The sequence below is a fragment of the Heptranchias perlo genome, chromosome 35, assembly GCF_035084215.1.
Source record: "Heptranchias perlo isolate sHepPer1 chromosome 35, sHepPer1.hap1, whole genome shotgun sequence".
NCBI classification, from domain to species: Eukaryota; Metazoa; Chordata; class Chondrichthyes; order Hexanchiformes; family Hexanchidae; genus Heptranchias; species Heptranchias perlo.
The window spans coordinates 16,998,810-17,011,447 of NC_090359.1; the positions used below are offsets into that span (position 1 = coordinate 16,998,810).

General features: G+C 41.8%; 12 non-coding genes across 12 annotated transcripts; 6 read left to right on the plus strand and 6 right to left on the minus strand.

Moving 5' to 3' along the window:
- The first annotated feature begins 720 nt into the window (after positions 1-720).
- trnad-guc (transfer RNA aspartic acid (anticodon GUC)) lies at positions 721-792 on the plus strand. The gene has a single exon. It is a non-coding gene; the product is annotated as a tRNA-Asp (tRNA).
- Positions 793-1,787: 995 nt separating this feature from the next.
- trnad-guc (transfer RNA aspartic acid (anticodon GUC)) lies at positions 1,788-1,859 on the minus strand. The gene has a single exon. It is a non-coding gene; the product is annotated as a tRNA-Asp (tRNA).
- Positions 1,860-2,830: 971 nt separating this feature from the next.
- trnad-guc (transfer RNA aspartic acid (anticodon GUC)) lies at positions 2,831-2,902 on the plus strand. Its single transcript has one exon. It is a non-coding gene; the product is annotated as a tRNA-Asp (tRNA).
- A 995-nt stretch (positions 2,903-3,897) lies between these two features.
- On the minus strand, positions 3,898-3,969 carry trnad-guc (transfer RNA aspartic acid (anticodon GUC)). The gene has a single exon. It is a non-coding gene; the product is annotated as a tRNA-Asp (tRNA).
- Positions 3,970-4,941: 972 nt separating this feature from the next.
- trnad-guc (transfer RNA aspartic acid (anticodon GUC)) lies at positions 4,942-5,013 on the plus strand. The gene has a single exon. It is a non-coding gene; the product is annotated as a tRNA-Asp (tRNA).
- A 1,001-nt stretch (positions 5,014-6,014) lies between these two features.
- Positions 6,015-6,086, minus strand: trnan-guu (transfer RNA asparagine (anticodon GUU)). Its single transcript has one exon. It is a non-coding gene; the product is annotated as a tRNA-Asn (tRNA).
- Positions 6,087-7,058: 972 nt separating this feature from the next.
- trnad-guc (transfer RNA aspartic acid (anticodon GUC)) lies at positions 7,059-7,130 on the plus strand. Its single transcript has one exon. It is a non-coding gene; the product is annotated as a tRNA-Asp (tRNA).
- A 1,001-nt stretch (positions 7,131-8,131) lies between these two features.
- Positions 8,132-8,203, minus strand: trnad-guc (transfer RNA aspartic acid (anticodon GUC)). Its single transcript has one exon. It is a non-coding gene; the product is annotated as a tRNA-Asp (tRNA).
- A 972-nt stretch (positions 8,204-9,175) lies between these two features.
- Positions 9,176-9,247, plus strand: trnad-guc (transfer RNA aspartic acid (anticodon GUC)). Its single transcript has one exon. It is a non-coding gene; the product is annotated as a tRNA-Asp (tRNA).
- Positions 9,248-10,248: 1,001 nt separating this feature from the next.
- On the minus strand, positions 10,249-10,320 carry trnad-guc (transfer RNA aspartic acid (anticodon GUC)). The gene has a single exon. It is a non-coding gene; the product is annotated as a tRNA-Asp (tRNA).
- Positions 10,321-11,292: 972 nt separating this feature from the next.
- Positions 11,293-11,364, plus strand: trnad-guc (transfer RNA aspartic acid (anticodon GUC)). Its single transcript has one exon. It is a non-coding gene; the product is annotated as a tRNA-Asp (tRNA).
- A 1,001-nt stretch (positions 11,365-12,365) lies between these two features.
- Positions 12,366-12,437, minus strand: trnad-guc (transfer RNA aspartic acid (anticodon GUC)). The gene has a single exon. It is a non-coding gene; the product is annotated as a tRNA-Asp (tRNA).
- Between the last annotated feature and the right edge of the window lie 201 nt (positions 12,438-12,638).

Here is a 12,638-nt window from a genome sequence, read left to right on the forward strand (position 1 = left end):
CGCAGAAACAGACACACATGCACATGGATTGACTCAGAAATACTGAGAGTCAGAATATGGATAATTTGGCTGATTTTTGTTCTATTTCTGTCGTAGATTTCGTGAAATCTTGCAGATCAATTAAAATGAGCATAAAACTCGAGGTACTCAATGCTGTGGAATTTTAATTCACTTAAGAATTATTAATTCTACAAGAAACTTGTTGAATTTTGAAACGCAGAGATGAAACAGGTTGATGAATGACGGGATCTGAAGTCTGTCAGATTTGAACCAATGAATGAATTTCTAATCTGTCACCTTAATCACCAGTTAGTAAAAATCACAATTGCTCTGCATCCAGTCCTCAAATAGTCTCCGTACAATAATATTCTGAAAGTGACAATCACCTGTTTTGTTGCTCTGCAGTTTTTGTTCAGGAAGAAGCTCGGCGAAGACATAAAATTAAAAGTTGGCGTCTGATAAATGCTTCCTCCCCGTCGGGGAATTAAACCCCGGACTAAGGCGGGGCAACTCACCACGATAAGAGAGAAAGAAAGAACGAAAGAAAGACAGAGTCAGTTGTCGTTGTCTAACAAAGAGAAGGAAATGTAAAAGGTTCTTTCAAGAGTGGCCCGTGGAAAATGAAACAAACTATCATCAAATAAATAGTTAAAAGAAATGCACTGATACATGAAGCATGTCTAACGCCATCTGGGATGAGTGCACGGTCAATGTAGCAGCTCCTCGTTAGTATAGTGGTGAGTATCCCCGCCTGTCACGCGGGAGACCGGGGTTCAATTCCCCGACGAGGAGATTAAATTTTCGCCGCCTTCAAAAGCTTTTATCTCCAATATTGGATGCGGAATATACAGTGAAAAACTGACTCGGAGTTTCCCACTTTCCCCAATTTAATTTCACTGATTTTCCAGCGGTTTTAAAATTTGCTCTCAGCGTCACTCTTCACCTCGATGTTCGACTGGCTTCTGTGATGGTGGGGATTTCGGGAGGAGGCCGAGATGGATCATCCACTCGGCACTTCTGGCTGAAGACGGTTTCTAAAACTTTGCACTCACGTGCTGGGCTTTACCATCATTGAGGATGGGGATGTTCATAGAGCCTCTTCCCGTTAGTTGTTTAATTATCCACCATCATTCACAAATGGGTGTGGCAGGACTGCAGAGCTTTGATCTGATCCGTTGTTTGTGGGATCGCTAAGCTCTCTCAACAGCATGCTGCTTCCACTGTTTGTCAAGTAGTCCCGTGTTACTTTCAGGTTATTGGTGTGTTTATGTAGCTAGGAATGTTTGTGTATGTGTGAATATGACTATGTCTGTCTCACTTGTTATATGCGTTTCTGAGTGTCTCTCTCTTTCTTTCTATCTGTCACTTTTTCCCTGCTCCCCAAATAATTTTTCTCTGGACCTTGACTAATAAAGAGATAGAAAGTAAGTCTTCTTTCAACAGTGGCATGTGGAAAGTTAAACAAATTGTCATCAAAGAAGTCGTTAAAATAGATTCACTGAAACGTGCATCCTTTTCATTGCTGTATGGAAGATCTTTCATGTCTGCGCCTGTTCCGAGACCTGTCTCTCTCTGTTTCGGGCTGGTGACAGCGCGATTCTGCGTTTTATTTCTTGCCCATCATTGTGGTTCTCACATCGAGCTGAAGCGTGAGGCAGAGAGCAGATATTTAAAATCGCTGTGAAATCAAATTGCAGAAGTGGGAAAGGCCGAGTCAGTTTTTCATTGTATTTTCAACATCCAATATTTCAGATAAATGAAAGTGAAGCTTCGAAAGCAGCAATAACCTCCTCGTCGGGGAATTGAACCCCGGTCTCCCGCGTGACAGGCGGGGATACTCACCACTATACTAACGAGGAATTGGTACAGACATTTACCGTATATTCACCAAAGATGCTTCACTTTTCAGTGAATCTGTTTGAACTGTTCATTTGATGACAGTTTGTTTCACTTTCCACGAACCACTGTTGAAAGAAAAATTACCGACCACTTTTGCATCACATGTTGGATCATGATGTGGGTAACGCGGGAGAGAGTGAGACAGAAAGAGACAGATCTTCTCAGGAAAATATAGAAAATATGAGGCACATACACAGACAGACAGACAGACACACAGAAACAGACACACATGCACATGGATTGACTCAGAAATACTGAGAGTCAGAATATGGATAATTTGGCTGATTTTTGTTCTATTTCTGTCGTAGATTTCGTGAAATCTTGCAGATCAATTAAAATGAGCATAAAACTCGAGGTACTCAATGCTGTGGAATTTTAATTCACTTAAGAATTATTAATTCTACAAGAAACTTGTTGAATTTTGAAACGCAGAGATGAAACAGGTTGATGAATGACGGGATCTGAAGTCTGTCAGATTTGAACCAATGAATGAATTTCTAATCTGTCACCTTAATCACCAGTTAGTAAAATCACAATTGCTCTGCATCCAGTCCTCAAATAGTCTCCGTACAATAATATTCTGAAAGTGACAATCACCTGTTTTGTTGCTCTGCAGTTTTTGTTCAGGAAGAAGCTCGGCGAAGACATAAAATTAAAAGTTGGCGTCTGATAAATGCTTCCTCCCCGTCGGGGAATTAAACCCCGGACTAAGGCGGGGCAACTCACCACGATAAGAGAGAAAGAAAGAACGAAAGAAAGACAGAGTCAGTTGTCGTTGTCTAACAAAGAGAAGGAAATGTAAAAGGTTCTTTCAAGAGTGGCCCGTGGAAAATGAAACAAACTATCATCAAATAAATAGTTAAAAGAAATGCACTGATACATGAAGCATGTCTAACGCCATCTGGGATGAGTGCACGGTCAATGTAGCAGCTCCTCGTTAGTATAGTGGTGAGTATCCCCGCCTGTCACGCGGGAGACCGGGGTTCAATTCCCCGACGAGGAGATTAAATTTTCGCCGCCTTCAAAAGCTTTTATCTCCAATATTGGATGCGGAATATACAGTGAAAAACTGACTCGGAGTTTCCCACTTTCCCCAATTTAATTTCACTGATATTCCAGCGGTTTTAAAATCTGCTCTCAGCGTCACTCTTCACCTCGATGTTCGACTGGCTTCTGTGATGGTGGGGATTTCGGGAGGAGGCCGAGATGGATCATCCACTCGGCACTTCTGGCTGAAGACGGTTTCTAAAACTTTGCACTCACGTGCTGGGCTTTACCATCATTGAGGATGGGGATGTTCATAGAGCCTCTTCCCGTTAGTTGTTTAATTATCCACCATCATTCACAAATGGGTGTGGCAGGACTGCAGAGCTTTGATCTGATCCGTTGTTTGTGGGATCGCTAAGCTCTCTCAACAGCATGCTGCTTCCACTGTTTGTCAAGTAGTCCCGTGTTACTTTCAGGTTATTGGTGTGTTTATGTAGCTAGGAATGTTTGTGTATGTGTGAATATGACTATGTCTGTCTCACTTGTTATATGCGTTTCTGAGTGTCTCTCTCTTTCTTTCTATCTGTCACTTTTTCCCTGCTCCCCAAATAATTTTTCTCTGGACCTTGACTAATAAAGAGATAGAAAGTAAGTCTTCTTTCAACAGTGGCATGTGGAAAGTTAAACAAATTGTCATCAAAGAAGTCGTTAAAATAGATTCACTGAAACGTGCATCCTTTTCATTGCTGTATGTAAGATCTTTCATGTCTGCGCCTGTTCCGAGACCTGTCTCTCTCTGTTTCGGGCTGGTGACAGCGCGATTCTGCGTTTTATTTCTTGCCCATCATTGTGGTTCTCACATCGAGCTGAAGCGTGAGGCAGAGAGCAGATATTTAAAATCGCTGTGAAATCAAATTGCAGAAGTGGGAAAGGCCGAGTCAGTTTTTCATTGTATTTTCAACATCCAATATTTCAGATAAATGAAAGTGAAGCTTCGAAAGCAGCAATAACCTCCTCGTCGGGGAATTGAACCCCGGTCTCCCGCGTGACAGGCGGGGATACTCACCACTATACTAACGAGGAATTGGTACAGACATTTACCGTATATTCACCAAAGATGCTTCACTTTTCAGTGAATCTGTTTGAACTGTTCATTTGATGACAGTTTGTTTCACTTTCCACGAACCACTGTTGAAAGAAAAATTACCGACCACTTTTGCATCACATGTTGGATCATGATGTGGGTAACGCGGGAGAGAGTGAGACAGAAAGAGACAGATCTTCTCAGGAAAATATAGAAAATATGAGGCACATACACAGACAGACAGACAGACACGCAGAAACAGACACACATGCACATGGATTGACTCAGAAATACTGAGAGTCAGAATATGGATAATTTGGCTGATTTTTGTTCTATTTCTGTCGTAGATTTCGTGAAATCTTGCAGATCAATTAAAATGAGCATAAAACTCGAGGTACTCAATGCTGTGGAATTTTAATTCACTTAAGAATTATTAATTCTACAAGAAACTTGTTGAATTTTGAAACGCAGAGATGAAACAGGTTGATGAATGACGGGATCTGAAGTCTGTCAGATTTGAACCAATGAATGAATTTCTAATCTGTCACCTTAATCACCAGTTAGTAAAAATCACAATTGCTCTGCATCCAGTCCTCAAATAGTCTCCGTACAATAATATTCTGAAAGTGACAATCACCTGTTTTGTTGCTCTGCAGTTTTTGTTCAGGAAGAAGCTCGGCGAAGACATAAAATTAAAAGTTGGCGTCTGATAAATGCTTCCTCCCCGTCGGGGAATTAAACCCCGGACTAAGGCGGGGCAACTCACCACGATAAGAGAGAAAGAAAGAACGAAAGAAAGACAGAGTCAGTTGTCGTTGTCTAACAAAGAGAAGGAAATGTAAAAGGTTCTTTCAAGAGTGGCCCGTGGAAAATGAAACAAACTATCATCAAATAAATAGTTAAAAGAAATGCACTGATACATGAAGCATGTCTAACGCCATCTGGGATGAGTGCACGGTCAATGTAGCAGCTCCTCGTTAGTATAGTGGTGAGTATCCCCGCCTGTCACGCGGGAGACCGGGGTTCAATTCCCCGACGAGGAGATTAAATTTTCGCCGCCTTCAAAAGCTTTTATCTCCAATATTGGATGCGGAATATACAGTGAAAAACTGACTCGGAGTTTCCCACTTTCCCCAATTTAATTTCACTGATTTTCCAGCGGTTTTAAAATTTGCTCTCAGCGTCACTCTTCACCTCGATGTTCGACTGGCTTCTGTGATGGTGGGGATTTCGGGAGGAGGCCGAGATGGATCATCCACTCGGCACTTCTGGCTGAAGACGGTTTCTAAAACTTTGCACTCACGTGCTGGGCTTTACCATCATTGAGGATGGGGATGTTCATAGAGCCTCTTCCCGTTAGTTGTTTAATTATCCACCATCATTCACAAATGGGTGTGGCAGGACTGCAGAGCTTTGATCTGATCCGTTGTTTGTGGGATCGCTAAGCTCTATCCACAGCATGCTGCTTCCACTGTTTGTCAAGTTGTCCTGTGTTACTTTCAGGTTATTGGTGTGTTTATGTAGCTAGGAATGTGTGTGTTTGTGTATGTGTGAATATGACTATGTCTGTCTCACTTGTTATATGCGTTTCTGAGTGTCTCTCTCTTTCTTTCTATCTGTCACTTTTTCCCTGCTCCCCAAATAATTTTTCTCTGGACCTTGACTAATAAAGAGATAGAAAGTAAGTCTTCTTTCAACAGTGGCATGTGGAAAGTTAAACAAATTGTCATCAAAGAAGTCGTTAAAATAGATTCACTGAAACGTGCATCCTTTTCATTGCTGTATGTAAGATCTTTCATGTCTGCGCCTGTTCCGAGACCTGTCTCTCTCTGTTTCGGGCTGGTGACAGCGCGATTCTGCGTTTTATTTCTTGCCCATCATTGTGGTTCTCACATCGAGCTGAAGCGTGAGGCAGAGAGCAGATATTTAAAATCGCTGTGAAATCAAATTGCAGAAGTGGGAAAGGCCGAGTCAGTTTTTCATTGTATTTTCAACATCCAATATTTCAGATAAATGAAAGTGAAGCTTCGAAAGCAGCAATAACCTCCTCGTCGGGGAATTGAACCCCGGTCTCCCGCGTAACAGGCGGGGATACTCACCACTATACTAACGAGGAATTGGTACAGACATTTACCGTATATTCACCAAAGATGCTTCACTTTTCAGTGAATCTGTTTGAACTGTTCATTTGATGACAGTTTGTTTCACTTTCCACGAACCACTGTTGAAAGAAAAATTACCGACCACTTTTGCATCACATGTTGGATCATGATGTGGGTAACGCGGGAGAGAGTGAGACAGAAAGAGACAGATCTTCTCAGGAAAATATAGAAAATATGAGGCACATACACAGACAGACAGACAGACACACAGAAACAGACACACATGCACATGGATTGACTCAGAAATACTGAGAGTCAGAATATGGATAATTTGGCTGATTTTTGTTCTATTTCTGTCGTAGATTTCGTGAAATCTTGCAGATCAATTAAAATGAGCATAAAACTCGAGGTACTCAATGCTGTGGAATTTTAATTCACTTAAGAATTATTAATTCTACAAGAAACTTGTTGAATTTTGAAACGCAGAGATGAAACAGGTTGATGAATGACGGGATCTGAAGTCTGTCAGATTTGAACCAATGAATGAATTTCTAATCTGTCACCTTAATCACCAGTTAGTAAAAATCACAATTGCTCTGCATCCAGTCCTCAAATAGTCTCCGTACAATAATATTCTGAAAGTGACAATCACCTGTTTTGTTGCTCTGCAGTTTTTGTTCAGGAAGAAGCTCGGCGAAGACATAAAATTAAAAGTTGGCGTCTGATAAATGCTTCCTCCCCGTCGGGGAATGAAACCCCGGACGAAGGCGGGGCAACTCACCACGATAAGAGAGAAAGAAAGAACGAAAGAAAGACAGAGTCAGTTGTCGTTGTCTAACAAAGAGAAGGAAATGTAAAAGGTTCTTTCAAGAGTGGCCCGTGGAAAATGAAACAAACTATCATCAAATAAATAGTTAAAAGAAATGCACTGATACATGAAGCATGTCTAACGCCATCTGGGATGATTGCACGGTCAATGTAGCAGCTCCTCGTTAGTATAGTGGTGAGTATCCCCGCCTGTCACGCGGGAGACCGGGGTTCAATTCCCCGACGAGGAGATTAAATTTTCGCCGCCTTCAAAAGCTTTTATCTCCAATATTGGATGCGGAATATACAGTGAAAAACTGACTCGGAGTTTCCCACTTTCTCCAATTTAATTTCACTGATTTTCCAGCGGTTTTAAAATTTGCTCTCAGCGTCACTCTTCACCTCGATGTTCGACTGGCTTCTGTGATGGTGGGGATTTCGGGAGGAGGCCGAGATGGATCATCCACTCGGCACTTCTGGCTGAAGACGGTTTCTAAAACTTTGCACTCACGTGCTGGGCTTTACCATCATTGAGGATGGGGATGTTCATAGAGCCTCTTCCCGTTAGTTGTTTAATTATCCACCATCATTCACAAATGGGTGTGGCAGGACTGCAGAGCTTTGATCTGATCCGTTGTTTGTGGGATCGCTAAGCTCTATCCACAGCATGCTGCTTCCACTGTTTGTCAAGTAGTCCTGTGTTACTTTCAGGTTATTGGTGTGTTTATGTAGCTAGGAATGTGTGTGTTTGTGTATGTGTGAATATGACTATGTCTGTCTCACTTGTTATATGCGTTTCTGAGTGTCTCTCTCTTTCTTTCTATCTGTCACTTTTTCCCTGCTCCCCAAATAATTTTTCTCTGGACCTTGACTAATAAAGAGATAGAAAGTAAGTCTTCTTTCAACAGTGGCATGTGGAAAGTTAAACAAATTGTCATCAAAGAAGTCGTTAAAATAGATTCACTGAAACGTGCATCCTTTTCATTGCTGTATGTAAGATCTTTCATGTCTGCGCCTGTTCCGAGACCTGTCTCTCTCTGTTTCGGGCTGGTGACAGCGCGATTCTGCGTTTTATTTCTTGCCCATCATTGTGGTTCTCACATCGAGCTGAAGCGTGAGGCAGAGAGCAGATATTTAAAATCGCTGTGAAATCAAATTGCAGAAGTGGGAAAGGCCGAGTCAGTTTTTCATTGTATTTTCAACATCCAATATTTCAGATAAATGAAAGTGAAGCTTCGAAAGCAGCAATAACCTCCTCGTCGGGGAATTGAACCCCGGTCTCCCGCGTGACAGGCGGGGATACTCACCACTATACTAACGAGGAATTGGTACAGACATTTACCGTATATTCACCAAAGATGCTTCACTTTTCAGTGAATCTGTTTGAACTGTTCATTTGATGACAGTTTGTTTCACTTTCCACGAACCACTGTTGAAAGAAAAATTACCGACCACTTTTGCATCACATGTTGGATCATGATGTGGGTAACGCGGGAGAGAGTGAGACAGAAAGAGACAGATCTTCTCAGGAAAATATAGAAAATATGAGGCACATACACAGACAGACAGACAGACACACAGAAACAGACACACATGCACATGGATTGACTCAGAAATACTGAGAGTCAGAATATGGATAATTTGGCTGATTTTTGTTCTATTTCTGTCGTAGATTTCGTGAAATCTTGCAGATCAATTAAAATGAGCATAAAACTCGAGGTACTCAATGCTGTGGAATTTTAATTCACTTAAGAATTATTAATTCTACAAGAAACTTGTTGAATTTTGAAACGCAGAGATGAAACAGGTTGATGAATGACGGGATCTGAAGTCTGTCAGATTTGAACCAATGAATGAATTTCTAATCTGTCACCTTAATCACCAGTTAGTAAAAATCACAATTGCTCTGCATCCAGTCCTCAAATAGTCTCCGTACAATAATATTCTGAAAGTGACAATCACCTGTTTTGTTGCTCTGCAGTTTTTGTTCAGGAAGAAGCTCGGCGAAGACATAAAATTAAAAGTTGGCGTCTGATAAATGCTTCCTCCCCGTCGGGGAATGAAACCCCGGACGAAGGCGGGGCAACTCACCACGATAAGAGAGAAAGAAAGAACGAAAGAAAGACAGAGTCAGTTGTCGTTGTCTAACAAAGAGAAGGAAATGTAAAAGGTTCTTTCAAGAGTGGCCCGTGGAAAATGAAACAAACTATCATCAAATAAATAGTTAAAAGAAATGCACTGATACATGAAGCATGTCTAACGCCATCTGGGATGAGTGCACGGTCAATGTAGCAGCTCCTCGTTAGTATAGTGGTGAGTATCCCCGCCTGTCACGCGGGAGACCGGGGTTCAATTCCCCGACGAGGAGATTAAATTTTCGCCGCCTTCAAAAGCTTTTATCTCCAATATTGGATGCGGAATATACAGTGAAAAACTGACTCGGAGTTTCCCACTTTCCCCAATTTAATTTCACTGATTTTCCAGCGGTTTTAAAATCTGCTCTCAGCGTCACTCTTCACCTCGATGTTCGACTGGCTTCTGTGATGGTGGGGATTTCGGGAGGAGGCCGAGATGGATCATCCACTCGGCACTTCTGGCTGAAGACGGTTTCTAAAACTTTGCACTCACGTGCTGGGCTTTACCATCATTGAGGATGGGGATGTTCATAGAGCCTCTTCCCGTTAGTTGTTTAATTATCCACCATCATTCACAAATGGGTGTGGCAGGACTGCAGAACTTTGATCTGATCCGTTGTTTGTGGGATCGCTAAGCTCTATCCACAGCATGCTGCTTCCACTGTTTGTCAAGTAGTCCTGTGTTACTTTCAGGTTATTGGTGTGTTTATGTAGCTAGGAATGTGTGTGTTTGTGTATGTGTGAATATGACTATGTCTGTCTCACTTGTTATATGCGTTTCTGAGTGTCTCTCTCTTTCTTTCTATCTGTCACTTTTTCCCTGCTCCCCAAATAATTTTTCTCTGGACCTTGACTAATAAAGAGATAGAAAGTAAGTCTTCTTTCAACAGTGGCATGTGGAAAGTTAAACAAATTGTCATCAAAGAAGTCGTTAAAATAGATTCACTGAAACGTGCATCCTTTTCATTGCTGTATGTAAGATCTTTCATGTCTGCGCCTGTTCCGAGACCTGTCTCTCTCTGTTTCGGGCTGGTGACAGCGCGATTCTGCGTTTTATTTCTTGCCCATCATTGTGGTTCTCACATCGAGCTGAAGCGTGAGGCAGAGAGCAGATATTTAAAATCGCTGTGAAATCAAATTGCAGAAGTGGGAAAGGCCGAGTCAGTTTTTCATTGTATTTTCAACATCCAATATTTCAGATAAATGAAAGTGAAGCTTCGAAAGCAGCAATAACCTCCTCGTCGGGGAATTGAACCCCGGTCTCCCGCGTGACAGGCGGGGATACTCACCACTATACTAACGAGGAATTGGTACAGACATTTACCGTATATTCACCAAAGATGCTTCACTTTTCAGTGAATCTGTTTGAACTGTTCATTTGATGACAGTTTGTTTCACTTTCCACGAACCACTGTTGAAAGAAAAATTACCGACCACTTTTGCATCACATGTTGGATCATGATGTGGGTAACGCGGGAGAGAGTGAGACAGAAAGAGACAGATCTTCTCAGGAAAATATAGAAAATATGAGGCACATACACAGACAGACAGACAGACACACAGAAACAGACACACATGCACATGGATTGACTCAGAAATACTGAGAGTCAGAATATGGATAATTTGGCTGATTTTTGTTCTATTTCTGTCGTAGATTTCGTGAAATCTTGCAGATCAATTAAAATGAGCATAAAACTCGAGGTACTCAATGCTGTGGAATTTTAATTCACTTAAGAATTATTAATTCTACAAGAAACTTGTTGAATTTTGAAACGCAGAGATGAAACAGGTTGATGAATGACGGGATCTGAAGTCTGTCAGATTTGAACCAATGAATGAATTTCTAATCTGTCACCTTAATCACCAGTTAGTAAAAATCACAATTGCTCTGCATCCAGTCCTCAAATAGTCTCCGTACAATAATATTCTGAAAGTGACAATCACCTGTTTTGTTGCTCTGCAGTTTTTGTTCAGGAAGAAGCTCGGCGAAGACATAAAATTAAAAGTTGGCGTCTGATAAATGCTTCCTCCCCGTCGGGGAATGAAACCCCGGACGAAGGCGGGGCAACTCACCACGATAAGAGAGAAAGAAAGAACGAAAGAAAGACAGAGTCAGTTGTCGTTGTCTAACAAAGAGAAGGAAATGTAAAAGGTTCTTTCAAGAGTGGCCCGTGGAAAATGAAACAAACTATCATCAAATAAATAGTTAAAAGAAATGCACTGATACATGAAGCATGTCTAACGCCATCTGGGATGAGTGCACGGTCAATGTAGCAGCTCCTCGTTAGTATAGTGGTGAGTATCCCCGCCTGTCACGCGGGAGACCGGGGTTCAATTCCCCGACGAGGAGATTAAATTTTCGCCGCCTTCAAAAGCTTTTATCTCCAATATTGGATGCGGAATATACAGTGAAAAACTGACTCGGAGTTTCCCACTTTCCCCAATTTAATTTCACTGATTTTCCAGCGGTTTTAAAATCTGCTCTCAGCGTCACTCTTCACCTCGATGTTCGACTGGCTTCTGTGATGGTGGGGATTTCGGGAGGAGGCCGAGATGGATCATCCACTCGGCACTTCTGGCTGAAGACGGTTTCTAAAACTTTGCACTCACGTGCTGGGCTTTACCATCATTGAGGATGGGGATGTTCATAGAGCCTCTTCCCGTTAGTTGTTTAATTATCCACCATCATTCACAAATGGGTGTGGCAGGACTGCAGAGCTTTGATCTGATCCGTTGTTTGTGGGATCGCTAAGCTCTATCCACAGCATGCTGCTTCCACTGTTTGTCAAGTAGTCCTGTGTTACTTTCAGGTTATTGGTGTGTTTATGTAGCTAGGAATGTGTGTGTTTGTGTATGTGTGAATATGACTATGTCTGTCTCACTTGTTATATGCGTTTCTGAGTGTCTCTCTCTTTCTTTCTATCTGTCACTTTTTCCCTGCTCCCCAAATAATTTTTCTCTGGACCTTGACTAATAAAGAGATAGAAAGTAAGTCTTCTTTCAACAGTGGCATGTGGAAAGTTAAACAAATTGTCATCAAAGAAGTCGTTAAAATAGATTCACTGAAACGTGCATCCTTTTCATTGCTGTATGTAAGATCTTTCATGTCTGCGCCTGTTCCGAGACCTGTCTCTCTCTGTTTCGGGCTGGTGACAGCGCGATTCTGCGTTTTATTTCTTGCCCATCATTGTGGTTCTCACATCGAGCTGAAGCGTGAGGCAGAGAGCAGATATTTAAAATCGCTGTGAAATCAAATTGCAGAAGTGGGAAAGGCCGAGTCAGTTTTTCATTGTATTTTCAACATCCAATATTTCAGATAAATGAAAGTGAAGCTTCGAAAGCAGCAATAACCTCCTCGTCGGGGAATTGAACCCCGGTCTCCCGCGTGACAGGCGGGGATACTCACCACTATACTAACGAGGAATTGGTACAGACATTTACCGTATATTCACCAAAGATGCTTCACTTTTCAGTGAATCTGTTTGAACTGTTCATTTGATGACAGTTTGTTTCACTTTCCACGAACCACTGTTGAAAGAAAAATTACCGACCACTTTTGCATCACATGTTGGATCATGATGTGGGTAACGCGGGAGAGAGTGAGACAGAAAGAGACAGATCTTC